Genomic DNA, 14,037 nt, shown 5'->3' on the forward strand with positions numbered 1-14,037 from the left:
TTATTATTATTATTATTATTATTATTATTATTATTATTCCCTGCCTATCTGACTGGGTTGCCCCAGCCACTTTAGGCGGCTTCCAACATATATAAAAACATTAAACATTTTTTTAAAAAAACTTCCCTATGCAGGGCTGCCTTCAGGTATCTTTTAAAGGTTGTATAGTTACTTATTTTCTTGGCTCGGGTGTCAGATAACTCCATATCCTCCAACATTTTTCCGAGGAAAATAGCGACGTCTTAAGGACATCCTGGGATCAAATCAGAAACTTCTGTTAAATTTGGGAAATAGGAAAACTTAGAGGGTCTGTGAACCTGACTAAGTTAAGTTCAATAATTTCAATAATAATTTCAACTGAGTAAAACTTAGTTGATTACCACCCCATGTATTTTTATTTTATTTGTATTCTAGCCTTGTGAGTTTGTAGTTTTTATTTTTTTAAGTCAAGCGGTCTATAAATTGATTAAATAAATAAAAGAGTGGTGCCTACTGCTGCTACTACTATGAATAGCCTGGGGTCTGTGTGTGTCCCAAATGTAGGAATGAAATGCCTTAGTTAGCTGTCCCTGCATACTGCTTTATAATAAGATGGAGAGATGGCATGGGGTTCACTGATAGCTATGACAATACCTAATTGTACTCCAACCTCTGCATTGCAATATTGCAGCCAAGATCTGCAGCTATCCTCCCGAGTTTGAACCATGTTCAGAGAGAGTGAAATGTCATAAATGAGGTCAATGAAAGATGCAAGAGGGAGTTTAAAGTATGTGAGCTTGACAGATTGTAGAGCTGTACAGAAAATTTGTAAGTTTTCATAGTTATTTAGTTTAACTCTTCTCATTCATCATTCTTGTTTGTAAGGTGGTTTACAAGCTCAGTATTACAAAAACGCGAGAAAAAGTCACAAATAAGAACATTAAAATAATATGCACAGAGCTAATAACAACGTGTTTATCATCACATCCAGGAATGTAAACCTTCAGCGGCCTTTCCTTCCATTATGTTTTGTGTTAATCACTAGAGATTAAAACTTTCCCCTTCTTTCTGTTGCCTTCAAAGGGTTTTCTTCGCAGAATTACTGATTGTTCTGTCAGATGCTCAAAGTACATTGTGTCAAGATTAGAAATCTCGGCAATGATGTCATTGATTCCTAAATTTACTTTTCCGAAAAGTGTAAAACAAATGACAGGAGTCTTGCACCACTGCAATGTTTTTCAGCCTGAAAATACAAATCTGTCTCCTGAACACGACAGCTGAATGAAGGTCTTCAGCCAGCCAAATCAAGGAGGTTATCTGCAAGCAACGTTTTCAGGCAGTTCTCCATGCAATATCAATTGTGTGAAGATATCCCAGCTGTGGATCTTCTAACAGAGATCTCTAGCATATGTACGGTTATAGCAGAAGCTGAGCTGGGATCATTCAGTCAGCAGAGCATGAAACCCAGTCAGATGGGTGGCATATAAAATCATCACCACCATCATCTTATGGAAACAAAATAAAAAAATTCATTCCAGTAGCACCTTAGAGACCAACTAAGCTTGTCATTAGTATGAGCTTTCATGTGCATGCACACTTCTTCAGATACAGTGGTACCTCGACGTACGAATAACTCTACTTACGAATGTTTCTACTTACGAACGGAGCTCCGTCCGCCATCTTGGATGCGGTTTAGATAGGATTTTTTCGACTTACAAATTTTTAGATAGGGTTGCTTCGACTTACGGATTTTTTCTCCCAATGCATTCCTATGGGATTCGACTTACAATTTTTTTCGACTTACGAATGTGCGTTCGGATGCATTAAATTCGTAAGTCGAGGTACCACTGTATCATCTTATGGCATACTGATGGCACAGGCCCCCGCAGCCCCCCAGTGACTGCTGCCAGCAGCTTCATATAAACCCACCCCGGAGCAATCATAAGACCATGCCTCTGACTCCCAACCCAGAGAGCCACTCCAGAAGGGCAAACAAGCCAATGGTATCAAAAATGGTATCAAAAATCTTAAAGAGGTGTCTTTCCCTATCATCTAGAAATCTGAAACATGTACGTACATGTACTACAAATACTTCTAGAAGGCCGTGTTGATCAGCATGATACAGAGAAGAACCTCTGGGAATGTGATAATTAAGCCATGTATAAAAGTAGCCTGAGGTCTGGTTTGGTGAGCTTCGGTCTCAGAGGAAATAGTAATCCCCATCAGCCATGGTCAGATGAGTATTTCTACCAAGTAGTAAGTTTTGGGGCAATTATAAACAGCGGAACAGTACAAACATAACATCCTTCATTGTTGTTTGTCTAGCAATATACTTTTTGCGTCCATTGGCACATACCAAGCAATAATCAGACACAGCTAGAACTGGCCAGAAATATTTAGGATTTTAAGAATCTGTCTCATTTATACCTGGGTATAAATGTCTGGCTTTTTTAAAAAAAATAACAGTAGTCACTTCTTTTTAGCTCTCACCCATGGCACTTTTATGAAGATATGAGTACCATCACCTCATTTTATTTTACAAAAAACACCCCACTATATACCGGTACCACATTTAGCATGGATTTAACTATGGAAAAGCAGCATACAAATAAAGTGTCAGGTATATGTAGTTTCTATCCACATATTTTCTGATTTTTAGCTTACTGTTATTTCCAAAATGCTAGAAATAAAAGCAAAGAAGCCTCCTCTTTTTAAGCAGGTAAAAATTCTCTCCACCTTTTAACAGAGTCTTGGGGACCCCTAAACTTTCTTAGTCTTTTAGGAAGAAAATGAAGGACTAAGGAACCAAATGTTTAATGAGAATTATTTCACCAACTCTTCAAATAACATTGTTGTTGCTAATGAGGAACTGCAGTGCAGGATGCGCCTCCTTGAGTTGTTTATGCTTTTTTCATAGAGCAAAATATCCCTTATCCCCATATCAACATGTCACCTGAGACACTTTCTTCCTCTACAAACATTTCCACTGTCTGCTATCATGCAATCTAGTTAAGGTCAGAGCAGATCTGGTCAGAATGCTTCCCCCCAGATCAGGCATCCCCAAACTGCGGCCCTCCAGATGTTTTGGCCTACAACTCCCATGATCCCTAGCTAACAGGACCAGTGGTCAGGGATGATGGGAATTGTAGTCGAAAACATCTGGAGGGCTGAAGTTTGGGGATGCCTGCCCCAGATGTTACTGGTGAGTTAAATCAACAACCCATTCATAATTCCAGCAGATGTTTCTGTTTCTTAAAGCTAAAGTAACCTTCCCATTCCTCTGTATTTGCTTCTCCAACAAATGTGAGTTTGAGTTTGGTACTCTGAGCTTGAGACCCTTCAGCCGGTCCCAGAATCGTTCCCTCTCTCCGCTTCCTTATTTTTAGTTTCTGGGAAATACTTCTATGACGTCATGACCTTTCTCACTCTTTGTTTGTATAGGCATTTCAGAAAGAGTTTGATTCAATGAAGTACACATGCACTTGCCTAACATGTGCTTCAAATCTAATTAAAGCTGGTAAAATATTAGAAAGCGTTCAAGTGTTTTCCCAAATGGGAGTAGGGTTGCCAGACTCAATAGAGGACAGGACTTCTGTGCTTTTAATTGCCCTGCTCTCTTTTGAGTCTGGAAACCTTAAAGAGAAACCAGCAGACCCTTTGTTTAATTTAAGGACTCAAACAAGAGCAGGGCAATTAAAGGCACAGAAGTGCTGTTCTCTATTGAGTCTGGCAACCCTAAATGGGAGTCGTGCAATTTTGATTCAGTAGCAGCATTTAGTGATCACAAATTAAAGTCACGGTTCCGAAGGCCACTTTTGTCTGAGCCACACCAGCAAGCAGCGTGACTATTTGTTCCCAAACATTTTACAGAATCTTCATCATTTATGACCACCATAGAATTATAGGAATTCCAAGTTCCCATTTCTTTCAGGTATAGTTTTTGTAAAATATGCAGGGATTTATGATATGTAAAATGAACCATGGAAAGAGAAGATGGGAAGTCATTTAAGGATGTAAAAACGAGTACTTTAAATTGTAAAAAAGAAAATTATATAAAAAGTATATATCAAAAAAAGAAAGAAAAGACAAAGCATACCAGGAAATGCATCTACTGTACCATGTTAACATTGCTGTCTGACTACTTATGTAACATATTCCGACAACATATTGTTCAAATTCCTAGAGTGTCCTAAAGTGACCCTTGGAAGAAACAATCGTCTTACCAGTTTAAACTATGGAGAATTACTATTCTTCTAATCACATATGTGCTTAGTGGCACCAGTGGAAGGACGTATAGATCCAGAATTGGCCTCCATAGTTACTTACGGACTCACTCTTAAGACTGTGTTTTTGGAAGACAGTCTTACTCGGCTAAGAGTGATACCCAAAGACAAGTGCAAGGTAAATTCTGCTTTAGATAAGAGTGTCTCACACAGCTCAATGCGAGCTCAAGAATGTGACAATCCCTCATCTGCTCCAGCTGCCAATAACATGTCTCTCCCATATCTGTCTCTACAACCACAGCAGGCGCTATAATTCTCCAATGGGTTGACTTTACCCTCAAAGGTGTCCTCTTCCATTGTCTCCTGAGACAGATGCCAGCCAACCATGTCTGATAAAAGTTTGTATATTCTTCCAGCGAGAGAGGAAGTTTTCACGATCTTCTTCTTAGTTTAGTCTCCGAACTAAACTTAGCTTATGTTCATTTTTCCTTGGGTTTGTCCCACAGAGTTTACATAGTGGCAGCACCTTTTCTTCCTGATATTTACACACAGAAAAAACTGACAGATAAAACCTGAAGCTGTCAGCCAAGTTTCCTGTTTTGCTAGTTTTCCTCTTAAGATGTTTGCTTTTCAACTGAATGTTTCACTTACAAGTTCCAGGCAGTTATTTACTCTGAAGAAAGCTGATTGCATAGCAAATAAAAATGCATGGGTAAAAAAACAAAACAGTTTGGGATCAATCCACAGTCCAATTAGCTAAATAGGCAGTACGTCTCAGGGGCAAACTGTACATTCTGTGGAAGAATGACTGGATATCCTCCTCCTCCTCCTTCTCCTCCTCCTCCTTCTAGCTTTTTGGACTGCCAAATTGTTTGTTGCTATTTGCTACATGGTATTTGATCTAACTCCCACCCTCCAATTGCTGGGGGAGCATTACAGATAATTTTAATAGAAGGCTATTATTTTTCCCAGTAATGCTCCCCCAGCCCACCAATTTCAGCTTCTTCTCAATTGGGTTAACAACAGCAATTGGAGGGTGGGACTTAGATCAAATACCATTTAGCAGTGAGGTTAATCACTTCTTCATCCAGTGCTGCTACAAGCAGTTTGGCAGCCCTCTACAGCTGCATTTTATGGAGTAATAAAAAAAAGGGGCATTCAATTTAATGTGACGCTTATTCTAAGGATACGGATCTATGAACACCATGAACACAATGAGGCTCATGTTTCAGAAAACAAGCATAGGTTCACTCTGTGTGCTTATATCCTGTGTTTTGGTATATATGGATAACTCTGAAGCAGCATGTGGCATTAACAACAACAACAACAACAATTTATTTATTTATACCCCACCCATCTGGCTGGGTTGCCTCAGCCACTCCGGGCGGCTCCCAACAGAATATTAAAAACATGATAAAACATCAAACATTAAAAACTTCCCTAAACAGATCTGCCTTCAGATGTCTTCCAAAAGTCAGATAGTTGTTTATTTCCTTGACATCTGATGGGGGGGCATTCCACAGGGCGGGCGCCACTACCGAGACGGCCCTCTGCCTGGTTCCCTGTAACCTCACTTCTCATAGGGAGGGAACGGCCAGAAGGCCTTTGGAGCTAGACCTCAGTGTCTAGGCTGAATGATGGGGTGGAGACGGTCCTTCAGGTATAAATGAGATCCCTTGTTCATTCAAGATACTACCAATTTTAGATTTGGGGGAGCCTTTGGGAAAGATGCACTTAGTGGACACTCTTCTCCTCAATACCATTGCCACTGCCTATTTGTTTGCCCTTGACTGGGTAGCGCAATTGGTTAAAGCATGGTGCTGATAACGCCAAGGTTGCAGGTTCGATCCTCATAAGGGACAACTGCATTTCAGGGGGTTGGACTAGATGATCCTCAGGACCCTTCCATCTCTTTGTTTCTATGACTCTGTATCCAGTCCAAACCACCTCCCTGAGACAGAGGACAAAGTATGCCTAAGTTGCTGCTCTTTCTTCTCCATCATCTTATTTCATTGCTTGTAGGTAAACAGGCAGCGTCAACTAGGAGAAGCAGCAATAGAACCAGGAGGCTCCAGGGATTGGCAGTGGGGCCCCTATTGTGGCCTGGGCCATGCCAACTCCCAACGCCAGCCCTGTTCAAAGAAGAAGAATATCAAAAGGGTTTTAGTTAACTGCTTTGCTGAAGAAATATGCTCCCTTTCTTTATCTCAGTTGGGTGCAGAAGACAGGATGTGGAATTACAATTAATGAATTATATTTTTGTATATTTGTTGAGACCAAAGAAATATTTTTAAAAAATATCCAAGGGTTCCTGTCTTGGAAAGTTTCCATTAGGAAACAGAAATGAAACTAATAGGCTTGCACATGTTTATTGATCAGTACATCCTCCTAAGTTCAGGGAAATTTACTCGCAAGTAAATTGTGCATGGGATTGTACTGTCAGCAATTAATTAAAATGCAGTAGTCCTTGACATTCTTCTGAATTACACATACCCCATTTGTTTTCAGATCAATGTCATCCATCAGCAGGGGGGAAAAACCTATGTCAGCATATTTGTGGGTATCATGGAATCCTTGAAATAGACTCTTCAAGACTTTTTTCCCTGACTGCCTTCAAAGCCTGGGTAATGGAAACCAACACTTTCTTTCTTTAAAGCAAGATTTCATTAGAAAAAAGTGAGGCTGTTTTGAAAAGAGAACCATAAATAAAAGAATTAAACAGGCTTGCCATTAAAAACAACAACAGATTACAGTCATACCTTGGTTTAAGTATGCCTCGGTTTGAGTACTTTCAGTTTAAGTACTTCGCGGACCCATCTGGAATGGATTAATCCACTTTTTATTACTTTCAATGGGAAAGTTCGCTTCAGGTTAAGTACACTTCAGGTTAAGTACGGACTTCCAGAACCAATTGCACTCATACTTCGGGTTAAGTACGCTTCCGGTTGAGGACTCTGCAGACCCGTCTGGAATGGATTAATTCACTTTCCATTTCAGTCATACCTCGGTTTAAGTACGCTTTGGTTTGAGTATTTTCAGTTTAAGTACTCCGCGGACCCGGCTGGAACAGATTAACCCACTTTCCATTACAGTCAATGGGAAAGTTCGCTTCAGGTTAACTGCAGACTTCCGGAACCAATTACACTCATACCTCGGGTTAAGTACGCTTCAGGTTGAGTACTCCGCGGACCCGGCTGGAACAGATTAATCCACTTTCCATTACTTTCAATGGGAAAGTTCACTTCAGGTTAAGCACGCTTCAGTTTAAGTACTCCACGGACCGTCTGGAAGGGATTAATCCACTTTCCATTACTTTCAATGGGAAAGTTTGCTTCAGGTTAAGTACAGACTTCCGGAAGCAATTGTGTATTTAAACCGAGGTACCACTGTATTTGTTTTCCATTCAGAACAAATACACTCTCTTGACTTCAAGTACTGTAAGAACAGCTTGCCCAGGACAAATAATGCTTCAACTATTGCACTAGATTTCATATTGTGCAACCATTATTCTCACTCTTAGGCTTGTGCAACAGCCCTTGTAGCATCATAGAATTATAGAGTTGGAAGGGGTCATGTGGTCCAAACCTCTGCAATGCAGATATCTTTTGCCCAATGTGGGACCCACATTGATTAAGAGTCTCGTGCTGTACTGACTGAGTTATCCCAGTGGTTGTGTTGGCACACTCGGAGGATGACCTCCAAACAATCAAAAATATCTTTGCAGAAACTTGTGAAAAGCTCGGCCTATTGCTCAACATCCAAAAAACCAAAGTGCTGCGCCAACAAGCACAAAACAACCCCTCTGCAACACCACAAATCCAACACAATGGTGTAATATTGGAAAATGTCAATCACTTTCCCTACCTAGGCAGTTATCTTTCCACAAAGGCTGACATTGATGCTGAAATCCAGCATCACCTGAGCTCTGCGAGTACAGCTTTCTCCCAATTGAAGTGCAGAGTGTTTGAAGACTAGGACATTTGCAGGATAACCAAAATGCTTGTTTACAAAACTATTGTACCACCAACCTTACTGTATGCTTGTGAAACATGGACCACTTATAAATGGCATCTCCAACTCTTCAAAAGAGTCCATCAACGGTGTCTCCGAATTTTTTTTACACATCACTTTGGAAGGCTGGCGAACTAATGCCAGTGTACTGGAAGAAGCAAAGATCACCAGTGTCAAATCAATGTTTCTTCAACATCAACTTGGACTGGTCTTGTTGTGTGGATGCCTGATCATCGTCTTTGAAGACGCTCGAACTCAGGACGAAAGAGAGAAACATGCTAAGAGGAAGGCACACTTGGCAAACCCTCACCATGATCAACTCCCACCTAGAAACCTTATGTCCCCACTGTGGAAGGACGTGGTGGATCCAGAATTGGCCTCCAGTCACTTACGGACTCACAGTTAAAACTGTGTTCATGGAAGACAATCTTACTTGGCTAAGAGTGATCGAAGGAGGAGGAGGAGGAGGTTGTGTTTGCAGTCAGAGAATGCTGAATCTGGGCCTCACTCAGCAACCAGATACCATAGATATCACAACCAAATGCCATAAGAGCTTCATCACTCTGCAGTCTAGAGCCAGGAGCATCCAAGAAGGAACTTGGTGATGGCCACTTAGAACAAAGGCAGCACTTTGTACAACCGACCACTGGGCAAGGGGAATAAGGAAAAATGTTCCCAGCTTCATAGAAGGAGTGTCATGTTCTCGTTTACTAGTCTCTCCTCCCCAACCTGAAGGATCTTTTGCCTCCTCCAGTGTACCTCTTCAGATTACTATGTGAGTGGTGAAGCTTTCTTTGGGAAAGAAATTAAAATTGATTGTCCCAAAAGTTAGGACGGGTGCCAAGTCCTCTCTTTCCGAGTCTTTGTTTTCTTCAAACAAGAAGAATATCATATCACTTTCTCCGTTTGTTTTGCTATCTTCTTGAGTCACCTCGAGCACCATAGTGGTTCTTAACAAAAGATTCACTGTATTTAAGAAACCTTGAGCTGACCAGATGCCCGTCAACTAAGTAGGAAACAGAGGAAGATTTCTGGAGTCTCTAAGCAGTAGACAGTGATTAAGGAAACTGTGTTTGCTTTTTTTACTCTTTGCCCTTTTATAGCACAAAAGAGCACTGGATTTAGATAAATATACTATATGCTTCTCCAGCTAAAATTTTGAAACCCTCATTCAAAAAACAAAACTGTGGGGTCTGGGACTGCGGCCACAGCAAACACTATCGGAACAAAAGAGTGCTGCTGGTGTAACATTACTTATAATTGGAAGAGGATAATAAATAGGGCAGATTTGGGGACATAACCTTCCTCAGAGGTATAATCTAAAAATAATTATCTAAAAATCATGCACTTAAAAACTTCATATTGGTATTCCTTAAAAACATAAATTTTACAACAATTCTACATTTAAAGACTGTTGTGTATTGAGTCAAAGGATTTTATATCTGTATTACTATTGTATGTATTTGCATGAGGGTAAAGTAACTGCCTTTTGGTTCCAGAAGGTACAGCTACCATTGGTTCATTTAAGCTGCTGTATTTGGATCCTCTGTCTTATTGGTTCCCTCCAAAAGGCAGCACTGTGATTGCCTGATACTGTTCCCTCCAAGATGTATCCCTTTCTAGCTAGTCCCCCGTCCCTATAAATGTAGATCTCCTCTCCTCAGAGCTTAGTCTTGCTTGCTTTAATAAAGAAGTGTTACTAGAGAACTGTCTCCAGCATATTATGTCAAGAGAGCTGAAATCACGAACCCCACGTCACAACAAAGACCACATTTTATTTCAATGTATGTGGAGAGATCGGCTAATTTTATATTAGGTGCAGCATGCAGAGTCAGTGGTTTTTTAAAAATGGTTTTAGGTGCTTTTGCTTGTCTGCAAACATTATGTAGATGCTTAAAATTGTTTTTAAAGGTTAACAATACACTTTTTATTTTTAATTGTATTGTTTTACCTGTTTGTGTTTGGCGCTCTGGGCTCATTTGGGAGGGAAAGTGGGACATAAATTTAACAAACAGCAAATACTAATAAAATAAATTATAAGGTTAAGGGATGATGGGAATTGTATGGCAACAAGATTGGGAGGGTCGCAGATTCCCCCCCCCCTGTTTTACATAATACATTTCTAACTGTAATATTGCATCTATTGAAATCTTAAAAGATTTCAAATCCTGTAAAAATCAGAGCCCTACATGCTAACACATATGAATGGCTCTAACTGGAATTCCCTCCAGTTTTTATTATTATGTATTAAATTTGTATTCTGCCCTTCATCTGACCACCGCAGGCTGGTTCACAACATAAAAATACAAAATGAGAACGCCAAAAAAATTGTAAAAAAAATGAACAAACCAGCCACTCCCACAAGAAACTTTTAAAAGGCCATAATTCACCAGTGCTGAATTAGCTCCCTTTTTAAGAGCACAATTCCTTAAAATGTACTTACTAACTATATTATTTCAGCTGCATATGAAAAGTACATGAAATGATTTGGGTTGGGTTGGGTCCAAATATTTCTGACTGCACTCTTAGGGGAAAAAATTAAGATCTTAATATCCAGAAACGACCTGACCAATTGTGACATTTGGCAACGGGGTTATTTGGACTAGGATTGCCAAATCCGGTCCTTGAGGGGGCTTCTCTACAACTAAGGGTTTTATGGAAAGCATCGTTTAATCGGGGTTGGAATGGAGCAATTCTCTGCAGAGCTGATCTTGTTCAGGGTAATCTGTATCCCAGGGGCATCAAAACTCCCGGGAACTGGTTAGAGTAACTTCAAGAATCAAAATAGGAAAACATCCCATCGCTCTAGTGACACCTCTTTTCGTCCATATGTTAAGCCAAAGTATCACGGGCTTCCATGGGAATATTTCAGCACAGAGTTTTGAAGAAGCGAGTGAAACCATACACCAAATTTAATATTGCATGTACAAACTTTATTTTGCCTGTGATTACCGGTATAGTCCATTCATCTCCAAAGCAGCATGGAGTCTGTAAACATCCTTTGCAAAACAACTCCAGTTGTGGAGGTCGAGAGGATTGTACTGACCTCCCATATTGACTACTCGTGACAATTCGTTGTAAATGGTATGTAAATACAACTCATCACAGCTTTTTCATCATAAAAAGATTACGTAAGTGATCTGAATTTTCACAGGTAGTTTCACAACAGTACCCTGGGATTCATTTGTTGACTGTCACAACAATGTGTTGACAGGAGACCGCTTTATGTAATGTTTATACTAATGCTGTTTGCACTGTTTTGGTTAATTGTATGGCTCAGTCAGTAGAGCACGAGACTCTTAACCTCAGGGCTGTAGGTTCAAGCCCTGTGTTGAGCAAAAGATTCCCTTCCAATTCTATGATTCTAAGTTCATCCATTGTGTGCAATTAATTAAACTGATTTTAGTATTGATTGTTATTTACTGCAGACCCTCCAAGAGACGTCCCCTGATTTAGAAAAGCTGTCCCAGGTTCTGGTTTGATCCTGGAATGCCCCACTTTCTCTTAGGATGTCCCTATTTCATTGGAGAAATGTTGGAGGGTATGGAGTTATCCAAACCGCCCCCCCCCCCCCGCCGCCGCCTGAAGGCAATCCTGTATAGGGAAATTTTGGATGATATGGAGACCATGTAGCAGAAACATGGCAATCCTGTATAGGAAACTTTAAAAAAAACACGTTTTATTCTGTTTATATATGAGTGTGTGCTATTATGCTTTTATATATGTTGGAAGCTGCCCAGAGGGGATCAGTAGCAAAATTATCCTTATGGAATGGGATGACCCTATTTTCATTGGAGAAATGTTGGAGGGTATGTCACTGTACTTTCATTCCTTTTAATTTTGGGTGTTCTGCACAGAGGACATTGTAGTTCAATGAATAAGGTGTGTCCTGCCCCCCATTTTTCTCAGCTGCTGTTGCATGCAAGCGGGAGGCTAAAGTGCAAGAATAAACAACTCTGGCCAGGAGATGAAAGAAAACAGGAAAGTTGCTGAGCTGGTGAAGTCTTTGTCCCCTCCTTACAATGAAAAGTGGGCACTACTGTGAGCTGAAAGCAGTGGACCTGTCTCTCTTTGGTAGCTGCATCTCTCTCTCTCTCCAGCCACTGACACCTGCCAATCAATTCTGCTTCCATGTTAATAATGGTTTTCTGTTTTCTCTTCTGCAGACCTGCCATACAACATAGCCTTTGTCTCTATTGTTCATTCTGAGTTGCCCTTAGGCTTACCTCCCATCCAAGGTCATTCACATGCTCTTCCCAGAGTCACAATAACCCCAAAGGCTTCATTTTCACCTCAGCAACCTCTCAGATCCATTGCTGGTATGCGTCAGAAATCAGGGAGAGCTGGTCTGCAGCTCGTATTTTGTTAGCCCCCAAATGGAAAGCGAGCAAAGTCCCAACTAAAGAAGAATGTCAACTTCAGCTGGCAGAATATGCGCAGTTTGCAGACATAACATATAAAGGTGAAACTAGGAAAATTAGAATATCGTCAAAAAGTGCATTTATTTCAGTAATGCAACTTATTATTATTTTTTCTTAGAATTTTTTACAAATGCTTTCTTTTGGAAATGCCACAGTAATAAAACAAATAGTTACAATAATACAAAAAAACCCAAAAACAAAACATTGCTATTACATTTCATAAACTACATTCCATTTATAATTGACCCACCTAACGACAAATAATTACAATTACAACAAATAAAGGCTTGACATATCTTGCTTTGCATGTCATGCATCTATCTCATATCTTGGTTTCACCTTTTAAGTTGCATTACTGAAATAAATGCATTTTTCGACGGTATTCTAATTTTTCGAGTTTCACCTGTAGAGTAAGAGAACAAGAACGTATGTTTAGAGAAGACTGGAAAACATTTCATAGAATCATAGAATCATAGAATCATAGAGTTGGAAGAGACCACAAGGGCCATCCAGTCCAACCCCCTGCCAAGCAGGAAACACCATCAAAGCATTCTTGACATATGGCTGTCAAGCCTCTGCTTAAAGACCTCCAAAGAAGGAGACTCCACCACACTCCTTGGTAGCAAATTCCACTGCCGAACAGCTCTTACTGTCAGGAAGTTCTTCCTAATGTTTAGGTGGAATCTTCTTTCTTGAAGTTTGAATCCATTGCTCCGTGTCCGCTTCTCTGGAGCAGCAGAAAACAATCTTTCTCCCTCCTCTATATGACATCCTTTCATATATTTGAACATGGCTATCATATCACCCCTTAACCTTCTCTTCTCCAGGCTAAACATACCCAGCTCCCTAAACCGTTCCTCATAAGGCATCGTTTCCAGGCCTTTGACCATTTTGGTTGCCCTCTTCTGGACACGTTCCAGCTTATCAGTATCCTTCTTGAACTGTGGTGCCCAGAACTGGACACAGTACTCCAGGTGAGGTCTGACCAGAGCAGAATACAGTGGTACTATTACTTCCCTAGATCTAGATGCTATACTCCTATTGATGCAGCCCAGAATTGCATTGGCTTTTTAAGCTGCTGCATCACACATTTATTGAATATATGGGGGGGGGGACTGTCTGTGTACACATGAAAACGCTGGAAACATTAAGATAAATTCAACAGTGTTAATAAGTTTTGATGGATGCAATAATGGAATACTGAATGGTTTAATTTTTGTAAAATGTGCAGTTCTTTATGAAATGCAAAATGAATCATGGAAAGAGAAGAAGGGAAGTCAATGATATTGTAAGGATGTTAAATAAATGATATTGTAAGGATGTTAAATAAAGCAGAAAATTTAATAACAAATTTTGTGTGTGTGTGTGTGTGTGTGTGTGTGTGTGTGTGTGTGTGAATGAAA

This window comes from Zootoca vivipara, chromosome 11 (assembly GCF_963506605.1).
Source record: "Zootoca vivipara chromosome 11, rZooViv1.1, whole genome shotgun sequence".
Taxonomy (NCBI): domain Eukaryota; kingdom Metazoa; phylum Chordata; class Lepidosauria; order Squamata; family Lacertidae; genus Zootoca; species Zootoca vivipara.